General features: G+C 39.7%; 2 non-coding genes across 2 annotated transcripts; one reads left to right on the forward strand and one right to left on the reverse strand.

Annotated features, from left to right (window-relative positions):
• Window positions 1-390: 390 nt before the first annotated feature.
• On the forward strand, window positions 391-464 carry TRNAV-AAC. Its single transcript has one exon. It is a non-coding gene; the product is annotated as a tRNA-Val (tRNA).
• Window positions 465-14,478: 14,014 nt separating this feature from the next.
• TRNAD-AUC lies at window positions 14,479-14,550 on the reverse strand. The gene has a single exon. It is a non-coding gene; the product is annotated as a tRNA-Asp (tRNA).
• Window positions 14,551-20,465: the final 5,915 nt, after the last annotated feature.

Raw genomic sequence — 20,465 nt, forward strand, 5'->3', positions numbered from 1 at the left:
ATTATGCACAGTTAGGTGCCTGAAAGGCACCCCGAGATCCCACAGGGTGAACCCACAGGGCGTTAACGTAAGCGCTGCATGAGCAGGAGGCAGGCTTGAGCTAGACCAGGAGACTGGGAGGTGCCCGCGTGCAGCTCCCCAGCCACTCATGGTGTCCTTTCTGTAAGATTAGGAAACATTAAGACATGTGCGAGCGATCATGGTTTCAGAGGAGCTTGGGCAAAAGTTTCCAGTGAATTTATTTTTATAAATATTTCACTGATCACTTATCCAAGCCAGGTGGTGCAACTGATTAAATCAAGTAGAATTTATCAGTCTGTATGTCCCTGAACAAGGTTGGTAGGCTAACCTTTGGTGCCCCAAGAACTTTAAACAGCATAGTATGCGTGGGGGAGGGTACAGCTCAGTGGTAGAGTGCATGCTTAACATGCATGAGGTCCTGGGTTCAATCCCCAGTCCCTCCATTAAACAAACAAAGAAATAAAGAAACTGAATAACCCCCTCCCAAAAAAATGCCAACAAAAATAAAAAAAAAAAAGAAGCACATTATGAACAACAAGCTAGCCCCTCATATCCTTTATCTAGATCTCTGAATCACTAGACTGCGAGACATTCCTTGGAAAGAAACACAAGTGTGAGAAGCCTTGCCGCACACCTACATTCTGGTCAGGACTTACTTTCAAATGCACTTAACCCAAGGGTGGGAACTTTCAACTTCAGCCATAACTCGCTCTCTCAGCCATAATGTTCTCCAAAACTCCAGATGGACTTTTGATAAAGTGCTGCGTATACACATTTTTGTAAAATTGCATGTACATTACATTAAATTTAAATGTAATGTACATTACAGTAAATAATTGTACACATTGCATGTTGCATAAAAGCATTTCAAATCTGATTTTTTCAAATATGACATCTTTCACTCAACACTACTTCTCTTGTCTTCCGTAGCTTGAATGTACGAGAAAAGTATTGTCTTAGGCTGCAATAACAAAACAACAGATTTGGTGGCTGAAAAAACAGAAATGGATTTGGTCACAGCTTTGGAGGCTGGTTGGGTTCTGGTGGCAGCCCTCTTCCTGGCCATTTTCTTGCTGTGAGCTTATTCGATCTGTCCTCAGTGGAGAGAGAAAGGGGGCTCTCTCCTGTCTTCTTATAAGGACATCAGTCCTATCAGATCGGGGTCCAACTGTATGTCCTGGTTTATCTTTCATTTCATCCCTAAAGTTTCCATCTCCAAATACAGTCACACTGGGAGTTAGGGCTTCAACATATGAATTTGGGGGGTGACATAATTCAGTTTGCAGTAAGAATCCTGGATTTGAGAGCTAGCAGTTGATAAGATAATTAAACAATCCCACATAGTGTGCGAGACACAAAGGCAGGGAGAAGGAAGAAGGCAAGGGAAACCCCGAGTTTCATGTATTAAGGGTAATTGTTCTGTTTTTAATTCCATTTTATTCTATATTGCTTAGCATTCATTTCTTTCCCCATTTTTCACCCCGTTGCTTTCATGTTTGTTTTCTTTACCCCTGGGTCGATTCTCTCTTGGTTCTAAGAACAGCCAGCCTCTGACAGCAATGACACTTGATTTTTTTGGATACGTGTCCTTGTCCTCTGGCTCCTCTCTGCACTTTGTGGCTGAGACATATGGCTTCTCTGCGTACAGTTCCTCATCATTCACCCCTCAAGTTCTCTCTAATTAAGACACAACATGCGTCGATAACCTGACATTTTAAGTCATATGATTTTTCCAACAAAACCAACATAATAGCTATTTTAAGACAACTTTTTCTTTCCAAAATAGCATGCTGACTTTACATAGTGATGAAGTTGCTACAAGGTAAATTATTCGCCATCACCTAATATTGTGTTTTATCATATTTTGTAATTTAATAAAACAACATTTAAGTAATTTCCCAGTGATTTTTCTGGGGGGGGGGGAAGGTGAGGAAACTGAGGTACCTTTAAATTGTAAAATTACATTAAAGTACATTAAGATGATGATAAAAATTTTATGGGCATCTCAAGGACTCAATGAATGGATTTTATAGAGAATGCTCACTTCCTCATAGAATAAAACGCATACTTGGCGAAGTGGCTGCCTGTCATGACGTCTGTGCACTAAGGAAGGATCGATGTGGGAGACTGACTCAACGTCTCGGGATAAAAGCAGCATTTGAGTTTAATTGGATGAACGAGGATGCAGGAGGAACACAGTTTTCTTCAGACTCAGTTGAGGCCGAGCTGTTAGTGGGAGACGCTAAATCAGAACCTGAACTACTGGCTCCGTGGGCGAGTGAATGATTCACTTCTCCGCGGAAAAGAACTTCCAAGTGGACCAAAATACGTCATGTGAATCCAGACTTATTCTACAGCATGCGGGGTGATTGAACTAGCTTCGGGTCATCATTAATTTTGGGAGTGAGGGGCAGACTTCATGCAAAGTAGGCAGATTGAATAAATTCAAGGTAGGAAAGGGGCAATATGCAAAAGACTGAAAACTTAATTTAAAAAATACTCATCTCATTTAAAAAAAGTTAGAGGGAGATAATTAGGCTTTTTAATTAATTTGTTTAATGGAGGGACTGGGGATTGAACCCAGGACCTCGTGCGTGCTAAGCATGCGCTCTATCACTGAGCTGTATACACTCCCCCTTGAAAACTTAATTTTGCACATAATAAAATGTATTCATGTTTTTTTCTATACATTTTATTTTATCACTTTAAATTTCACAGAGGCTCACGAACATGCTATATAATATGCAGATACGGAACTATTAAAATAACCGTCTTTGAAATCAGTAATAAATAGGCACCTAATGTTTTTCCTAAGAGGGCCCAGAAAAAAATTCCCTCTGTACTATTTTAGCCCATTTTTATATGGTTGCAATGATGTTCCCTTCCTGGAACTGAACATTACTGGAAGTGTGGTCTACTGCCCACGAAATGAGCCAGGTCCAGTTCCTACCAAAGTCAATATAAGCAGAATGTGATTTATTAGCAGATTACAGAAAATACGCTAACATTCCCAGCCACCTTCCTCTGGGTGTCAGACGCAAGAAAGGCAGAACCTGCTTTTGTGGTTAACAGCATGTATACATTAGGTCTACAAGATACTTTTAATTTCCCTGCGGTGGTTATGGCCACACAATTCCTTTAAGCAACACCGACAGATGTCACTCGGACCATCACGATAATTAAAAGCAGCAGCGGTTGCAGGATTCTCCCCTTAGAGTGATGAAACTGATAGGGCAGCCACAAAAAAAAAACCCAAAAAACAAAACACTTGAAACAACTTTCGGAATCTGGTCAGCCAAAGTGTTCAACACCATTGCCTTAGTCTATGTTTTTCCAAAGATAAGAAAACAAGGGTTGTCTGGTTTTTTTAAATTAAATTACTTATTTTTGTATAACTGTAGACTTAGATGAAGTGATAAGAAATATTACAGAGATTCTTCTGTATTCTTTACCTATTTTTTTCTTATGGAATCATTTTACAAAATTACAGTACAATCTTACAACCAAGGTGTTACCATCAACACAGTCAAAACACAGAGCGTTTCCACCACCGCCTTTATGACCCCACCCTACCTGCCCCTGGATGCCTGAGTCACCAATACCTCCACCAGGGCCACGCGGTCCTACCAGGGCCACGCGGTCCTGCCAGGGCAGCTGTGCTGGGGGTCCTACTACCTTATAGAGGTCGTCACCGACTTCGGTTTTATTTTTCAGGATTGTTTTTGGCTAGTCCAGGGCTCATGCCTTTCCGTATACATTTTAGAATAAATTTTCTTTGTCTGAAAAAAAAAACCTACTGAGATTTTAATAAACATTGGTTTAAACCTATAGATCTACTTGGGGAGAATTGACATGTTTTACTGTGTTGAGTTTGTAATACGTAGACAGAACGTCTCCATTTGTTTACATTGTTACTGTTGAAGTACACAGCACATAGATTCTGGCCCATTGCTGTGGGCTGTGGGTCCAACGACAATCTAATTATCAGAAACTTTAAGGGGCAGTTTTGGTTCACTTGGTTGACTATCATATCACAATGTGCTGCCAGGCCATCCCCTGGACCCTGGGGCCCGAAGGAGGGGCTTCGTGTCAGACTGCTCGTCATCTCTAGATGCAGAAAAAGAATCTCTTGCCCAAGAGACGAACGGGGCTTCTCAGGAAGGCGCTGGTTGTGGGGAGATCTCCCTTGCCGATGGACCATCATCTCTGGGTGAGGGGGGCATCTCAGGCCCAGTGGTCCAGCATGGAAGGAACTTTCCCCAGCATCCTGCCATCAGGTTGCCTCTGGTCAGTTCTTGCTACGACAGCCAGGCCTGCTTGGTGTTGCTGGCAAGCCTCGCACTTGGTCTGTGTGGGGAACGAACCTACCGCATCTGTCTTCTGTTGCTTGTCTGGGGCATCAGGAAATTCTGGGCCTTGGCCACTTTCCTTGGGTTGGAGGTGTTTGCAAGATGTCCCTCCCCTCTGCTGTCCATCCAGTCCTAATGTCCCTAACCAGTTTACTTTCCTCTTTTTGCATTTCAGACTTACACTTTGGTTGTCTCTTGAATTACTTTCTGGGTTTTTATTTGCACTTAGCAGGGAGTAGGAGGGAGAAAGGAGGCTACACTATTCTGTTCAGACTGGAAGCCCAGTGGATTTGTATAAGGTAGTCACGTTAGATCTTGCTATAACGTAATCCTGCCTTGTGCAATTAAGTTTCAGTCTTAAATATGTTTGCAGAAAGGATTTGTTTCTCTGTGAAATATCACATGCAAATCATTATGATTCTAAAACATGGTCATGTACTAGCAACTTTGGAGTAAATGTTATAGAAGGTTTCAGAGTATATGCAAATGTTCATTTTGCACTTGTGAAAATTATGTTTATTAATACAGGTTCTTATATAACTGTCCTTTAGATTTTTACCATGGCTGATGATTCATCATTGTGACATATCACAGCACAGCTGGTTGCCAGGAGTGACATTATAGCAAAGATTTATGTAAAATATCTAAACGTTATGTAGCCGTAATGCTTCCACTCCACGGGTAGCACCGTCAATACCCACATTTAGGATAATGGCTCCGGGAGAAAAAAAAAGTTCAAAAAAAAAAAAAGGCTAGTAATGAAACTACTTGCTTCCAACATTCTGGCAAATGAAACATGGCTATAAAATTTGTGTCTAAAAATATGCATTATCCACATGGTGTCAACATTTGAAAGTTGAAAGCCAATGAACAGTTTAAAGTCTTGTTTGGAAGGGCAGAAATTACAAACATATTTTTAGTAACTGAGGAAATAAACTTCTTCATTTTAGAATAGTTTTAGATTTACAGACAAATGCAAATATATTTGTAAGTAAGTTTAACTTTCTAAATCATTGTATTGTTGTAATTTATTGTGATAAAAACTAAAATTTGGTTTTAATTGTGCTTATGATGTAGCTGATGAGCAGAAGTTATTCAATTCATGCTGCAATGGATGTAATCTGGCATTAATGATTATTATTAGAAATCAGTCAACATAGATTTTTGCTTTCCATTACCTCCAAGTAAAATTTTGATCAGATTTTTTCCAAGTATAATTGTATATATATATGTGTTTTGTTGTTCCCTTGTGTTTTCAAAGACTGCATAATAGCAGAGGAGAAAAACTCAGTCCATACTCTACTCCTAGCTTTTAAGATTTTTCCTTTAATGCCTCCATAATGAATAATATATAAGAACTCAAGAGAGAGAATTTCAGTCCAGAAATTCCATAAGAGGTCTAAAGGAAAACAATTTGTTTTTATCAACATAGCATAGATTGAAGAACCAAGTTCTTACACATGGTAAGAGTAAGGCACACATTATTAGATAAAAAGAGAAAACAGAATTTTACTTGACTTATTTGTATGATTTATTACTGTAATAACTTGTGAATGCTAACTTTTATTTTAAGATATCTTCAAGTTAAACTATTCATCATTATCTTGCTTTGATTTAGAAGAATTCTGTAGTTGGAAGTAACAATATTTCTGCCTGGTTTTCACACTATCCCCAATCTTAATTTTGCCATTGCTTGCTAATTCTGCTTAAATTTGCTGTCTGTCTGTGTTTGCATGTCCGTGTTTATACAGGAGCAGAGGAGAACGCAACAGCAACACACCTATGAGAGTCATTTAATTCTCTAAAATCATCCTCACTTAAAAAAAAAAAAAAGTACAACTTGCATTTGTTAAAGTTTACCAAGAATAGTCACATGTTATCTAATTTAATTGCTAAATCTCTCTCCATTTTACTTATGAGAAATCTCAAATTAAGTGGCATGAAATGTATTTTTCAAGATCACAAAATAAGTAATGAATTTAAGACAAAATCCTACCATGTGTAGTTTAAATTCTAAACAAACTAGTAAGAGTGCTAGGGAGGCACCACGCTTGCACGCTGGCATAGCAATCAAGGGGCTTCTAACATTAACGCTGTAGTTTGCAGCTCTAGGCCAGCAGACACCATTCGACTCAAAGGTAGTTGTGGGGAAGCAGTGTCTGGTGCTGAAAAGAGCCCAGGATCCGAGTTCCAACTCCTAGCTCCATGACCCAGGTCAAAATAATGAAAATATTTTATCCTTAGCTTTCCTATCAGTAAAAATTCCGCAACAATTCTAAATCGACCTAACTCCAGACATTTTTGGGATAATCATCAAGAAAAGGTATGCCTAAGTATAAAATTACGGTTTATATTAACGTGCCTTCAATATGAGCTCTACAAATATTGTATATCGTGACTAGCTCCAACTTAAACAAACAGTGAGAAAAATTCTGATAATCTACAAAGTAACAACTTTTCTTGAGCCCATCAGGGTCCGGAGGTCACAAGGCAAAGACGTGGGCTGAATTAAAAAATGGACAAGACTCTCCAAGAGAATACCAGGGATGTTTCAGGCACAGCACAAGACATGGAGGTGACCACAATACAGGTGGGTAGGAAGACCGCTAAAATTTTAGCGAATTGTCACAGGTCACACATTGAGACACTTAAGAATCCCGAGAAGTTCCAGACACACAGGAAGTTTAGAGTGAATTGCAAGCTCTTTTCTAAGAGCCTCCTCTGGGTGCACATGAGAAGTCCAGGCAGCTGCAGGAGGCTTGCCATCATCCACTTGGTGGCACTCCCCGCAGGAAAATCCACCCTTGACAGGCCCGTCTCTCACACAGAACAAAGCTTTAAACCAGGGGTGATGGGCAGGACACACCCTCTCTCAGAGCCCGGGTAAATATGCCCAGCTTCTGGCGGTCAGGTGCAAGGAAGAACTTCCAGCCCAGAGGGGAGGGCCAGGTACCTCTCAGCCTCACGGCATGTCTTTTACTCAGTAAACAACAACAGCATCCCTGCAGAGGAACCACTCTGCCACACGTGGGAAAAGGAGAGGCAAAAAGCATCATTAGCTGAAGAAACTGCAGAAAAGTCGCTCAGGCAGGCCCAGGATTCCAGCCCAACAAAGAGCCAAGGTTTGTCATATAAATACCTACAAATACCCAGTAAGAGGTTGTCATGTTCCATCTTAGCCAAACGTGACCCAAGTACTTATCTGCATGTCATTCGGCGTAAAGAGAGCAAGATGATGATTCGTTTTTAGAAAATTTCTGGGGAGAAAGATTAATTCCCGTTGTGTGAAAGAACGCATGGCCTTCCCTGAAAGCACCGTGTAACTGGACTTTCCAATAATGCACACACAGGCTGCACGCCTCAATCAGATCATGTTGGCAGCTTTGATTAAGGAGGAATTTCTTTTGTGAAAGCCCGGTTTTCAAAATCATAAATGCGCTTCGTGACCTGATACAGATAATCACATCCTGTCCCTGATCTCAGCCCCCCTCGTGGCTTTCTGCACGTATAACTGTCAACTTCAAACTCATCAAATGAAAAGCAGCAGGAGCTGCTGATGCGGCTACTCTGACAGAGCCGGGTGCGCTTTGCGTGTCTGCGTAACCCTGGAGCAGGGGTTGTCACGATCCACCTTCCCCACGCGTCATTACGAGGAGATGGAGGAAGGTTTTCCTTTCTGAATCCAGGTAATAAGACCAAACAGAACTTAATGAAATTCCGGGACGGAAGTCAACAACAGAACAGCAGTGACAGCCGTAACTGTTACATGAAATCTGTAGACTGCTCCCTTGTGATTCTGCAAGTCGATTATTTATTCTACATGTGTTAGCCTACAATTCCGGGTTTCTTTTAAAGGAAAGCATTCGCTTTAATTGAGATCGTATACTTTATGGAAATAATTAAATGTATACACCTTACATTTTATAGGGATTTATAAATCGTAGTGTTTTCACATACGTTACTTGGTGTCACTTTGTTTCCATAACAGTGCTATGGGGCTGTTCTAACAGCGCAGTGTGAGCTGTACCGACGTGAAATGATTTGTGTCAATTCACAAGACTTGTAAACGGGGAAGGCAGAATGAGTGCCCACTCTGCTGTCTCCTTACCAGTTTCCCAGGGACAACGTGGCGCTCCCCGATGTGGTGTCTGGTGCTCCTGGGGAAACGGAGCAAGTGATTTATATCAATTATGCAATGTAAGTAAAATTCCCTGTTCCAGCAAAAGTCATTTACCAAAATAATTACTTTGTCTTCTGATGGACTTTGGCTTCAGTTAACTAGGACTAATTATTTGCATTTGTATTAATGAAGACATCCAGTATAACCTCTGGCCAGAATTCTGGCTCTTGAGGCCAATCAGGCTAGCATAATGGGCTGGAGGACTTTCCATATGCTAGTTTACTTGCTTATATATCTCCTTTTCCCCATTCTTTATACAAACAAATGTAGATTAAGTGCACATCAGCAAATGGGCTCTCATTAAGGCTCTAAAATCTCTTGTTTATAAAAAAAAGGGCAAGGATTTTAATCCTTGTAGTTCGTGACAATTTTAGCCTTAAAGAGATTTACTGTAATGTCTGCAGCTCTGTTCCCAATGGGTTAAGGACAGCAAGGTTTCACTTTCTCTTAAGTGGAAATAAAAAAGTAAGATGTCATTCTGTACTTTAGTGGTGTTTTGTATCTTTACTACCAAGCACTTCTGTGAAATACAAATCTTTCTGTTGAGAAGACATCTAAATCAATTATTATTTAAAAATCCTAAAAAAATTGTCAAAAATTATTTGGTAGGGCTAAGTAAATTCCAACAGTGATCTCTTCATAATCAAAACCAATTAAAATTCTACCACAGAATAGGATCCCTTCCAAACTGCTCAATGTATAAAAAACACTTTCATTTGTTTATTAAAAACATATACGTATGTTTGTATTTATTTAGAAACCGATGTTTGAAGTCTGCACTCCTTTGCAACATGATGCCATGAGACATGACAAATGTTGATAAAAATGGTTACTCTTTGGCTACACTCTTGTCGATTGGGAACAGTCATCACAGAAGTAGGATTAAATAGTCCCAATTGAAAAGCAAAAAGAATTTAAAATAAAAATTAAAAAATAAAAGAACCACAGAAGTCCTGATTACACTTGGCAATGGAAATATGCTGTTTCCAGACTCTAAATCATGATATGTAACTACACGGGATTGCCAAAGGACACTGCGTGGCACATGGGAGTTACATTAATAACTTAAGGAAGGGATAAATTGGGAGATCGAGATTTGCAGATGCTAACTAGTATATATAAAACAGATACACAGTAAGTTTCTTCTGTAGAGCACAGGGAGCTATATTCAATGTCTTGTAGTAACCTATAATGAAGACAATTATGAAAAGGAACGTGTGTGTGTATGTATGACTGAAACATGATGCTGTGCACCAGAAATGGACACAATGTAAACTCACTATACTTCAATTAAAAAAAAAAGAGAGAAAACAGTTAAAATGGTAAATTTCATGTTATGTGTATTTTACCACAATTAAAATTTTAAAAAGAAAAGAAAAATAAGTAAGTAAAATTAAGGTTTACACCATAAAAAAATAATAACTTAAGGACATTATCATTGACAGTTCAAATGCACTGCTGTTAGGGGGGTACGATTATGAAATTTACCCATCGGGGACAGGACTTGGAGACATACATTAAAAAATATTTTAATTATTTCTTAACAAGCAGTTATTATCATTATATTAAAGTATTCAGTAAATTACTGACCGCTTCTTTTTCTTAAAAATAAATAAATATGGAAGGAGATGGCTGTTGGCAGGAAGGAGCTCTGCTGGTAACTCTTAGGGCCACATCTTTCTTGATTTTTTTGGTTCCCTGACTATGGTAAAGAGAGAGATCGGATCTGCACTTCTAAGTGTAATGCATGGAATACATTAACCATTAGCTTCTAGGTCTCTTAGTATCCCCATTTCTGTCTTCAAGGTTTTACTCCTGAGGATTTTTATTCATTTCAAGATATAACTATGATGCCACTTGATTTGTCTTTATCCTAGTGGTGCTGAAGACTAGGTATTTTCATCTCTAAACAGACATGGAAAAATCGTTCTAACGTATACCTTCTCTGCTCTGGTTGGCCCAGGTCCTTTGTTCTCCTGCAAACGGAGAATGGCTATTCAGTGCAGCTGCTGGATAATAAGCATTAAAATATTCAACGGGCAAGAGTCTAAGTGTTCTCTTCCCTTTGGGGGCACATTTTGCTGTTCACTTTCCGAGGATGGTGCATCTTAGTCTAAGAAAGCAACTGTCCTGTGAGATTAGAGGAAGCCCCCTTCCTCCCACACATAATAATCAGGCATTTCCCCAGGATACGCTGAATTCTGAGAGTTTTAAGTGATTGCCAATTTTGTCTTTTTGTTTGTTTGTTTGTTATTCTCCCAGGGCTATTTTAATGGTGAACTGCAGAGTGCCCATTAAGTACAGCTTGTCTGAAAACAACTGGAAAACACATTTTCTTTTTTCCTGGTTCAGGAAGCCCCTTTCCTCTCCTCCCTTCCCCTCCCCTCCCGTCCCCTCCCCTCTCCCTTTCTATCCCTACCCCTTTATACTAACTTGTTCCTCCCTCGCGATGCTATTTCTATCTGCGAAGAGCAGGTTCTCCTAACTCGCTGAGTACACTATGCACGTCCTATGTCATTTCGAAAACGGCTTCATGTTTCCATTTTCAGAATCTCCTTCTCCCATTCAAGGGATTATCCTTCGCCTTGTGCTGGTTTGCTGCCACTGAACGCAGAGAAATATAATCAGGATGGGTGCTGAACGCACATACAGCCTTGGTGGTTTCCTCTTGAAGCAACTGAGCTAAACTGGAACTTTTCCCTTCAAATATGTCCCCCTTTATGGTTCCAAGTTAGGTTTGGAATGAATAGAAATTTGCACGAGACACAGAAGTTAATGGACAGAGCAGCCACTGTGCTCTGAGGCAGACGGGGCTCCAGGTGCTGACCTGCTGCAGCGGGGGCTCCTCTCACCGTGTGACCCCCCCCCCGTGGTCCCGTCCTGGGGGGGCCCGTGCGTCCCTCTGAGGTGAACATGCTGCTCCTCTGTAGATCCCCACAACCGTGATCCTTTTTTTAAATTGCTCATTGTGATGCGATTTGTTTTCCTGCACTTTCATGAGCTTCAGTATAGTTTCCCAAACATCAGAAAGCTCTCTATTTCGCTGGGGTTTTTTTCATTTTATTTTAGTGTTGAAAAACAAGTGGCTTCCTTTCCAAGATTTCGTCCCTGTTTCTCTCCGCTCCTTTTGTCCGGGCCTCCTTTCCCTTCCTCTGATCGGCCCTCTCACGCTCAGTGTCGCTCTCACCCCGGGCTCGTCTCCTTGCTGTCGGGCCGCCCCGGGAGGCACCGAACCTGCCCAGTCTCACGTCCACTTCACGTTCATCAGATTCCCCGCTGCTGCCCTCTGCCTCCTCCGACAGGGGTCGGATCCGCCCAGCCACGCAGGGTCGGTGGTGTCCTCGCTTCCTGGTATATTGTACTTTGTGGGATCCCCTGACAATTAGTTTTGTCAAAAGACAGAACGTCAGTTTTTAGTTCTTTATTTAATTGTGTTGCTTTTATGTGATGATTTAAAATCTAAGATTTAAAATCTGCACTGCCAACTTCCCATCATCTTTCACAGCCTCATCTTTTCCGCCTATTTTTGGGGGAGGGGAGTTTGGATATTTATTTGTAATCATACTTTACTCAGCATTTTGTTTATGAAGAACATACTTTGAATAAATTTATTTATAAAGAACATATTTTGAATAAATTAAGTAACCCGTTGTTACTTGAGAACACTGCAATCCAATCCACACACATTTTTTTTACTAAGAAACTATTTCCATCATTTGATTTAAGATTTCAGATTTTGTTTTGATTACTGTTTCCCAAAGTGAAAGGTCACTTCTGACTTATGTTAATTGCTTCTTTTTAAATGTGAAAATTGGCTTATTGTTAAAATAATTTTAAGACATGCTGAGTCGGTTTTTTAATCACTTTCTATGTGCAGTTATTATCCAAGACTGGTATATGACATGGGGCTTGTCCCGAAATTATTTTATTATGTAAACCCCCAAGAATACCTTGAAAAATAATGCTTTTAAACATTTTGGAAATATCAACTTCCTAGTATAAAATATGTAAATTTAATGTTTTCAAACAAAAATGTTTTGTTTTATGCCGTTATTGTTATAATATAAAATAAACTAAGATTAATTTTCAGTGATTTACTCACATTTTTAATGCTTTGAAGTCGGATATTTCAAGACTATTTTGGAATAATTAGAATGGCAATGAGGCAGACAGTCCCGTGACAATGACGATTTAAGGCTCATGGTCTAATGCTCAATATATTCCAGGATCAGTCTGATGCATTTCTGAAATCCATTAAAATTTTGTCTATTTCCAGTCATCTGGCACCTATTTTTCAAAACTTTTTTTAAACTGATGGTTGGCATGAATAGCAAAGATGGGGTCAACGTGCCTTCCCAAATCCTTGGATCACCTTATGAAAGGCGGTGGCAGGTCTGGCAGGCCGAAATTATCAGTGTTAGTTTCACATTGTAAAGCCATGTCTCTTCAGTGTATAAGCTTTTATTTCTCGTAAGCAGGAACAGCCCAGTGGTTACATACATACATATGCATATGAATATATTTATACTTAAATACATTTTACTTAATCAGAAAATCTCTATAAACAAACATGTTGCATAGACATAGATTTTTTTTTTTTTGGAAAGAAAACCTTTCAAATTATCCAAAAATAATTTACTCCCTGCATAGTTCTAATACAGAAATTAATGATGGTGGTTTCTACTACCATCTGCTCTATGAATGTCCTGGTGATTCAGTTATAAAGAAAAGTAAATACTCCTTACCACTGAAAAATTATACTTTTTAAATGGGCATTAAGAAACATTTTTCTTCTTATTCTCTTTCCCAGCATCAAATAGTCTTGGTATTAAAACAGAAAAAAAAAGAATAAATATTACAGCAAACGCCTCTACAGTAAAAGCAGTAGACTTTAGTTGATCAAGTGACCTCTCAAACAGTAAAAATAAAACTTACTTTGATAATTTATCTTTCGTGATCATTTTCTTTGAAACTGTAAATCACACGTGTGGATAGCTTTCAAAATTACATTGTAAAATATATACCTATGTGATTTTTTTAATTAAGCAGCAAAAAATCATGCCTAAAAGCATGGCCAATAGCTAAAAGCCAAAAAAGGACAAAACAGAAATTAGAAGAAACAATATTTTCCTGGTTTTTCCCTCCATACAAGAATTTTTTAAAAATAAGATAAAATAAGCACATTTCTCTTAACTTGGGCATTAAATCTATCTAATTTATTTTGGCATTTCTTACATATATACCTATTGATAATATATGGTGGTTAATGAAGTGCATTGGGTGTTCAGCTAAATCAGAAATGACGTTGGTTAATTTTCTTGCTTAGAGGAGTTTCCACTATTTTACAGTTTGTTTAAATACAATTGTTTTTCCTAGTAAGACAATGCAGTAGGAACCTGACAAGTAGACTGAACCCTTCTCACAGGTCTTTGTGACCCTAGTAAGTGGACACTAGTTTATACCAAGAATGATTTTGTGTATCATTATCTGGTGTCACCCACAACCAAGTAAAGTTTGTGACCTTTGTTGACTACACACAAGGAGGTTGTAGAGTGGGAAACAGCTCTTCCTGGCTGCATTCGCAGTGGCATCACCTTAACATGATTAGCAACATGGTTTTAAACAGTCTCCCGGGATTCTACCTTCAAGCTCTTCCATCCTCAACATCCACTCTAAGTACCGCGCTCTAAGTACCAGTCATGAGCCAGGCCATGCCCCGCCATCCCCCTCTGCACGTTTTCACTTTCCGTGTGTAACGGGCCTGCTTTCTGAAATGCTTCCTCTGTATTCACCCTCCCACCACAAAACTAGCATCTCCATTAGGGCTCTTCTGATTTGCCCAATCAGGATTTCTCTCTCCATTGAATTCCTGTAGCACTGGATTCATTCTGATTTATGGTACTTATAATATTACGGGTTTTTTTTTAATGGAGGTACTGAGCATTGAACCCAGGACCTCGTACTTGATAAGCATGTGCTCTACCACTGAGCTATTCCTCCCGACCACCTCTGCCTGCCAATCATGTTTTAGTTGTTTGTGTGCACACGAAGGAAAAGGACTGCATTTATCTCAACGTTATGTCTCCTGTAATAATGACTATATCTCACTGAATAATCTAGAAATAGGTTGTGTCCTTAGCTCCTAAGTAAACTCTTCACGTAGGTCTTAGTAGCAGGTATTTAAGTTGCTCCCGGAAGCGGCATATGCTCTATCAGCAGTACTGGTGGGAAGTGTCTGTTGGGTGGATATGACTAATGCCACCACGATCAGTGACAAGCTTGCTTTTGTTGTCAGGGTTAGATAATGTTGCTACTCTTGGAGCCAATACTTAGATTTCACTCCCTGTACTGTGTGGCGAGTTTTCTGGAAGAGTGTAATTCCTGAAGGAAAAATGACTAATTATGTATTCTGAGCTATGACAGCACTTGTATGACTAAGAAGATCAAAGCTTACCAGATGGGTCAAAATTTGGAAGAGTAATGTGTGTAAATATAAATAATGTAAATAACTCATCCTCTAACGTACCCTTAATAGATATATATTCAGTGAATCTCAATCCCTGCCCATCTTTTCTTGACGTTCATGGTGGTGTTGTAGCATCTGACATAATAATCAAAACCAGTGATCTGGAATCAGATTGCCTGTATTCAAGTCCTGACACTGTCAGGAGATTTGCGACATTTAGAAATGTACTCAACCTCTTTCTCTTGAGTGTATGTATATTTTAATTTATAAAATGGAAATAAAATTAATAATTATATTCTTCCATTTACATGAAATGCCCATTAAGGTAGACCTACAGGAACAGAAAGCAGGTTAGCAGTTGCTTAGGGCTGGGTGCAATGATGAACTGGGGTGGGAGGGATAGATAAAAGATGGTGAAAATATTCTAAAATGGACTGGGGTGACAGTGCACATGTACATTAATACACTGCAAACATTGCATTGCCCACCTCACATGAGTGAACTGTGTGGTGTGTGCAGTATGTCTCAGTAAAGCCATTAAAAAAAACAAACTTATTTGTATCTGTTTCTTTCGTTGTGCCTTTTGCACCACATTTTTACAGAAAATAGATTTGAGTGATGTAAGTTAGATGGACATAACAGATCGATGAGAAAGGATGATGATAATGTTAATAGCCTGCATAAGACTCAGCATGGGCTTCAAAGGTGGTTGGATGAATGTGGATGTAGTGCTGCTCCTATTAATGTGCCATCCTGGTCCTGAATCATCTCGTGTGCAAATAGGGTGTAGGGTCAGTGAGGTGTCTTGTCTGATCTTCTTCAGAGATTACAGCTGCTGTAAGTAGTTTTTCAGATGTCAATTATGAATTATTCAATGTATAAAAACAAAGACTTTTAAATGCATGAAATGATTCCAAACTTACTTTAAAATTTTGGTTGATTTTTCCAAGATTTCTTTTAGAAAGGAAAATTCCAGAATAAACACTTTTGACGACTGAAAAGTGTCCTCTTATCTACATTATTTTCCTCTTCAATTATCTGTGACTTGAAATCAATGGTAGATGATGCCATTACACCGTCCCTGAAACTCTACCCTGACATCTTCTGTGACACAATCAGGTTTCATCTCTCCCTCCTGAGGTCTCTAGTCAAATGCCATCACCCCTGACTCTCACCATGTTCTTCTCTTAATATAGTTATTTATGTTTCCCGTCTACCTCCGTGTTCATCCTGTCACACACACAGCTAACTCTTAACTTCTCAGTGGCAAGGACTTTATTTTGATTAACCTTTGAATTTCTGCCCAGAATAATGCAAATCTTTATATGAGATGAAAAAACAACAACAACAAAAAAAGAAAAACAAGAGAAACTCACACCTGACATCAGGATACACAGGTTTCTAATCATTCTGTAAAGGAGAGGGCACAGCTCAAGTGGAAGAGCGTGTACTTAGTGTGCACGAGGCTCAGCCCCTGGTACCTCCGTTTAAAAAATAGTAACAGTTGAATAAATAAGCCCAATGACCCCCCAAAAAAGGAAGAGTTTAAAAATGGAGATAATATTGAATTATTTCATTACACTCTTGACTTGCTAATAGTTGACTGGAACAACTCCTTTATAAAATCAGATGCCAGTAAAGATTTTGGAAGATTATTTTATGGAAATATTTAAAGCTGTTTTCTTCTAAAATCATCACCTGCTATTACCATAAACTTCTTATTGATTTATAACTATTATCCATCTATCTGTCTGTCTGTCTGTCTATCTATCTCAAGCCATCCTTGCTAGCTCCTGCAGAGTGTTACCTGGAAATAACTTTCATAGAGATTTGTAACTCCATACATAGGTTTTATTTATTCAAATATTCTCTTGCTGTGAGACTGAGGACATTTGGACATTTGGCTCTTTGGGTCTCAGTTCTCCGTGCTGCAACCATGGCTCCCTTCCTGCTTCGTTCTGCTCAAGGAAGCCGACATTCTCCTCTTAGCCCCAAATATACTTTACCGAAGGGTGTTTTAATTGATCAGCATTTGCTCTGTCTTGAGGACACCACAAGAGAGTTACATCGGGTGAAAGTGTAATGAACACGCGTGGCACAAGGTCAGTGCCCTTCGCTTGGGCTCCTCAGGGTCTGGCCCCCTCGGCCCTCTTCCTGCCCGTCAGGTTGCTGAGATCCACTGCTCTGGACACTGAAGTTCCTGATGATTTTTTTTTCATAAGCACATAGAGTTCTTTAGGGAGATGTGTTTCTCCAAACAAGGAAATGTCTCATCTGAAAGTACATTCTGATACCCACTTTCAGCGACGTAAAGTGTGGCAGAACCTTTCGAATCACAGTCTTGTTTAAGGATGTTAAATCGAAAATTAAGTTCTTAAGCAGAGGCAATGACAGGACCAGAGGTTCCGGTCCGTGGAGGTCTTCGTGAGTGGTCGGTTTTTCCTACGTCAGATCCCAGCTCTTGACAGTGGCAGGAAAGGCCCTGGGGACGTCAGGCTTTCTCAGCATCCCAGGGGCACTTTTCTCCTCTTCACAGGCCATTAGCAAGTCAAGGTTCTTTGCCGTTCTCAGATTGAGATTACACAACAAACTGCCACTTGAAAGTGATCACACTGGACCAAATCGTGTGCTTTTCCACTTGGAATAAATTAACTAATAATTCTGAAACCCTAATGAATTTTTAAATGGCTCTAATGTCGTATTTCTCTTCATGGAAGATAATAGAAAATGCTCATTAAAAAAATAGCAAATTAGATGTGCCTTTGGAAACAGGATTTTATTTCGTCCATTTGTCAGTCAGTCTTTCTATGTATTTACCTAGCTCCCATCACCATGGTAACCGTGCATCTCCGGAGTGTGTATGACAATTTAAAGCTTCCATTCAACTTTACTCCTCACTGCTTTATTTCTGCTACCTTGGCAGAAAGTTGGGTATTTAAAATATATGCTTCCTATACCTCTTGCCTGAAACCACAGGAGGACATTTAAAAAAAAATCTAAGTTGTAATGACAGAGTCATCTTAGCAGTTATAATAATGCTATAGAAATGCATGTTTGTGTGAGCAGAATATCACCTAACTTTAAAGAGTGTCAAGGTTTGAAAATGGTATGCTCAGTAACTTGTCATTTCCTGAACGCACAACATTTCTCAAAAAGGAGGGGCATTTGACATTTTATCCTAAGCCTCCTCAAAGGACGGACAGAGGAGCATGTTCTATTTCTCAGAAAGGAATCAACAGTTTTCTCTTAAGCCTCAAAGGTCCCGTCACTGAGGAACAGAATATCAGCACTTAACTGATCTGCAGGTGAATCCTCTACATTGTAGAAAAGAGGGCTGCGGGGTCTCTCTTGGAGACGTCAGCATTGCCTTAAAGCAGAAAGAATGGCAACAACAAAAACAGCAGTCTCACCTTTTCTGTCTCACCCGGAAGATGTGAGAATTACCTCAGAGATGCTAATTTACATATGGAGGCTCTGAATGTACTAATTACTGACGGAGCTCAGCGACCTTTGGAGAAATCTAGAAGGCAAACCAAGACGGCAACCCTGGCAATGCCCAGGCACACAGGGTTGGGGTAAAAGAAAGGTCTTTTATGAAGGAAGCATGAAGGAAAGTGTATCTCTTAATCTGATGGCATGAAACCTTTACTACTTACAACTCATTCTCATTGTTCTCTATCTTCCCCGAGGTAATGCCATATCATTGGACATCTTTTGGTAGCTTCTATATCAGGAATAAATTCAACTGTGCACCCAGTTTTATTTCCAACTGCAAATGAATACACAGATTGTCCAGGGTCATGAAAGCACTCTCTTGAGAAGTTTAATTCCTATCTGAGTCATGCATAAGGATCACTTCAGGGCACTGAATTTTTAGCCAAATACGGTAAGCCTGGATATGGGTCAATTCAGCAGGAAAAAAGAAAATGCTGAGGGGACCAAATCGTCTTTCTCAGTTTTCTCTCATTTTTTTTTTCATTATTCTTAACATTCTTCAGGTTTTTGCAAACTCCAATCTAAAGAAAGGGACAAGAATGTTTTATCAAGTCAGTTCAAAAGTTGAATGCATGTGCACCAGGTCCTTGAGCTCAGGTAGACAGAAGACCACCCTCTGCCCCCCTGCGCATGCACAGTTGCTCCTGTGATTCCTCCAGCTCCAACTCTGGCAAGACCAACACGCTACTGATTTCTTATTCGGAGCAATCCAGCGACGTATGTATTTGTTTATTATTAATATCGTGTTCCTTTCCCCCTTGCTGCTTGCTTGTGCAAGAATGATCTACCTAAATAGGAAACAGAAACTCCCCCAGGAGATAGCGCTTCTCTCCTCCGTGGTTAATGGAGTTTCTACCAGGCTGGGCTACAAAAGATGTAGAAAGACACGAGGGCCTGGAGATTCCCCTGATTTTATCTCCATGTTGAAAATTGCTATGTCAGGGGGCCACTCTTGCACTATCGCATGTGATTTTAGCAAGAAAACGTTCTCATTTCTTCACAGCAGCAGATGACATTGCAACCTGGGGCAAGGCAGCCTCTCTGAAGACACCCCCACAAAGGGACCGGGACAGGGACGTGCTCTTCCCTGAGGATTTCCTTTCAAAGGGGTGGCTCCCAGACCCTCGAGAAAGAGTCCTGGGCTCTGAAACTGTCAAGAGGCTTTTAAGAACACTTCAAAGGAGCAGAAAAATGATGCACAACAAGAACTTTTCTAAAGAAAATGCTAGAAAAAAAGAGGAGGCACCTCTGCCAGAGGACACGTGGGTTCTGCAAGGACCAGCGAAGGGGAGAGATGAGGGCAGGGAAAAACCTGTTTGAAGTTCAGTCAAGCTGAAGGGAATGCTAACAACTTATTGGTCAATAGAAACATGTGGAATGTCTTCCTTTTTTTTTTTTATTGAAGTGTAGTTGATTTACAACGCTAGTTTCAGCTGTACAGCAAAGGGATTCAGTTATACGTATATATACATACATACATATATATATATATTTTTTTCTCAGATTCTTTTCCACCATATGTTATTATAAGGTATTGAATACAGTTCCCTGTGCTATATAGTAAGTCCTCGTTTATCTTTTTAATATATAGTAATGTGTGTCTGTTCATCCCCAACACCTAATTTCACCCCTCCTCGCTGTTTCCCCTTTGGTAACCATAGCATGTTTTCTATGTCCTTGAGTCTCTTTTTGTTTTGTAACTAGAATTCATATCTTTTTTTTTTTTTGATTCCACATATAGGTGACATCATATGATATTTGTCTTTCTCTATCTGACTTTTTCCTTTAAAAGTCCAAGTTGTGTCTACCCCAACCTTCCCAGTCATTTGCACAGGGACGTCCTGCAGTCACCCACCTTTGGAAATATTTGGGAAATTCACGTTACCCATTGAGGTGCACCTTACACGTCAAAGGTACTCATGTGTCTTTGTCCAGATGAATGGCTATCCCATCT

Source organism: Camelus ferus, chromosome 30 (genome assembly GCF_009834535.1).
Source record: "Camelus ferus isolate YT-003-E chromosome 30, BCGSAC_Cfer_1.0, whole genome shotgun sequence".
In the NCBI taxonomy this organism is placed as follows: Eukaryota; Metazoa; Chordata; class Mammalia; order Artiodactyla; family Camelidae; genus Camelus; species Camelus ferus.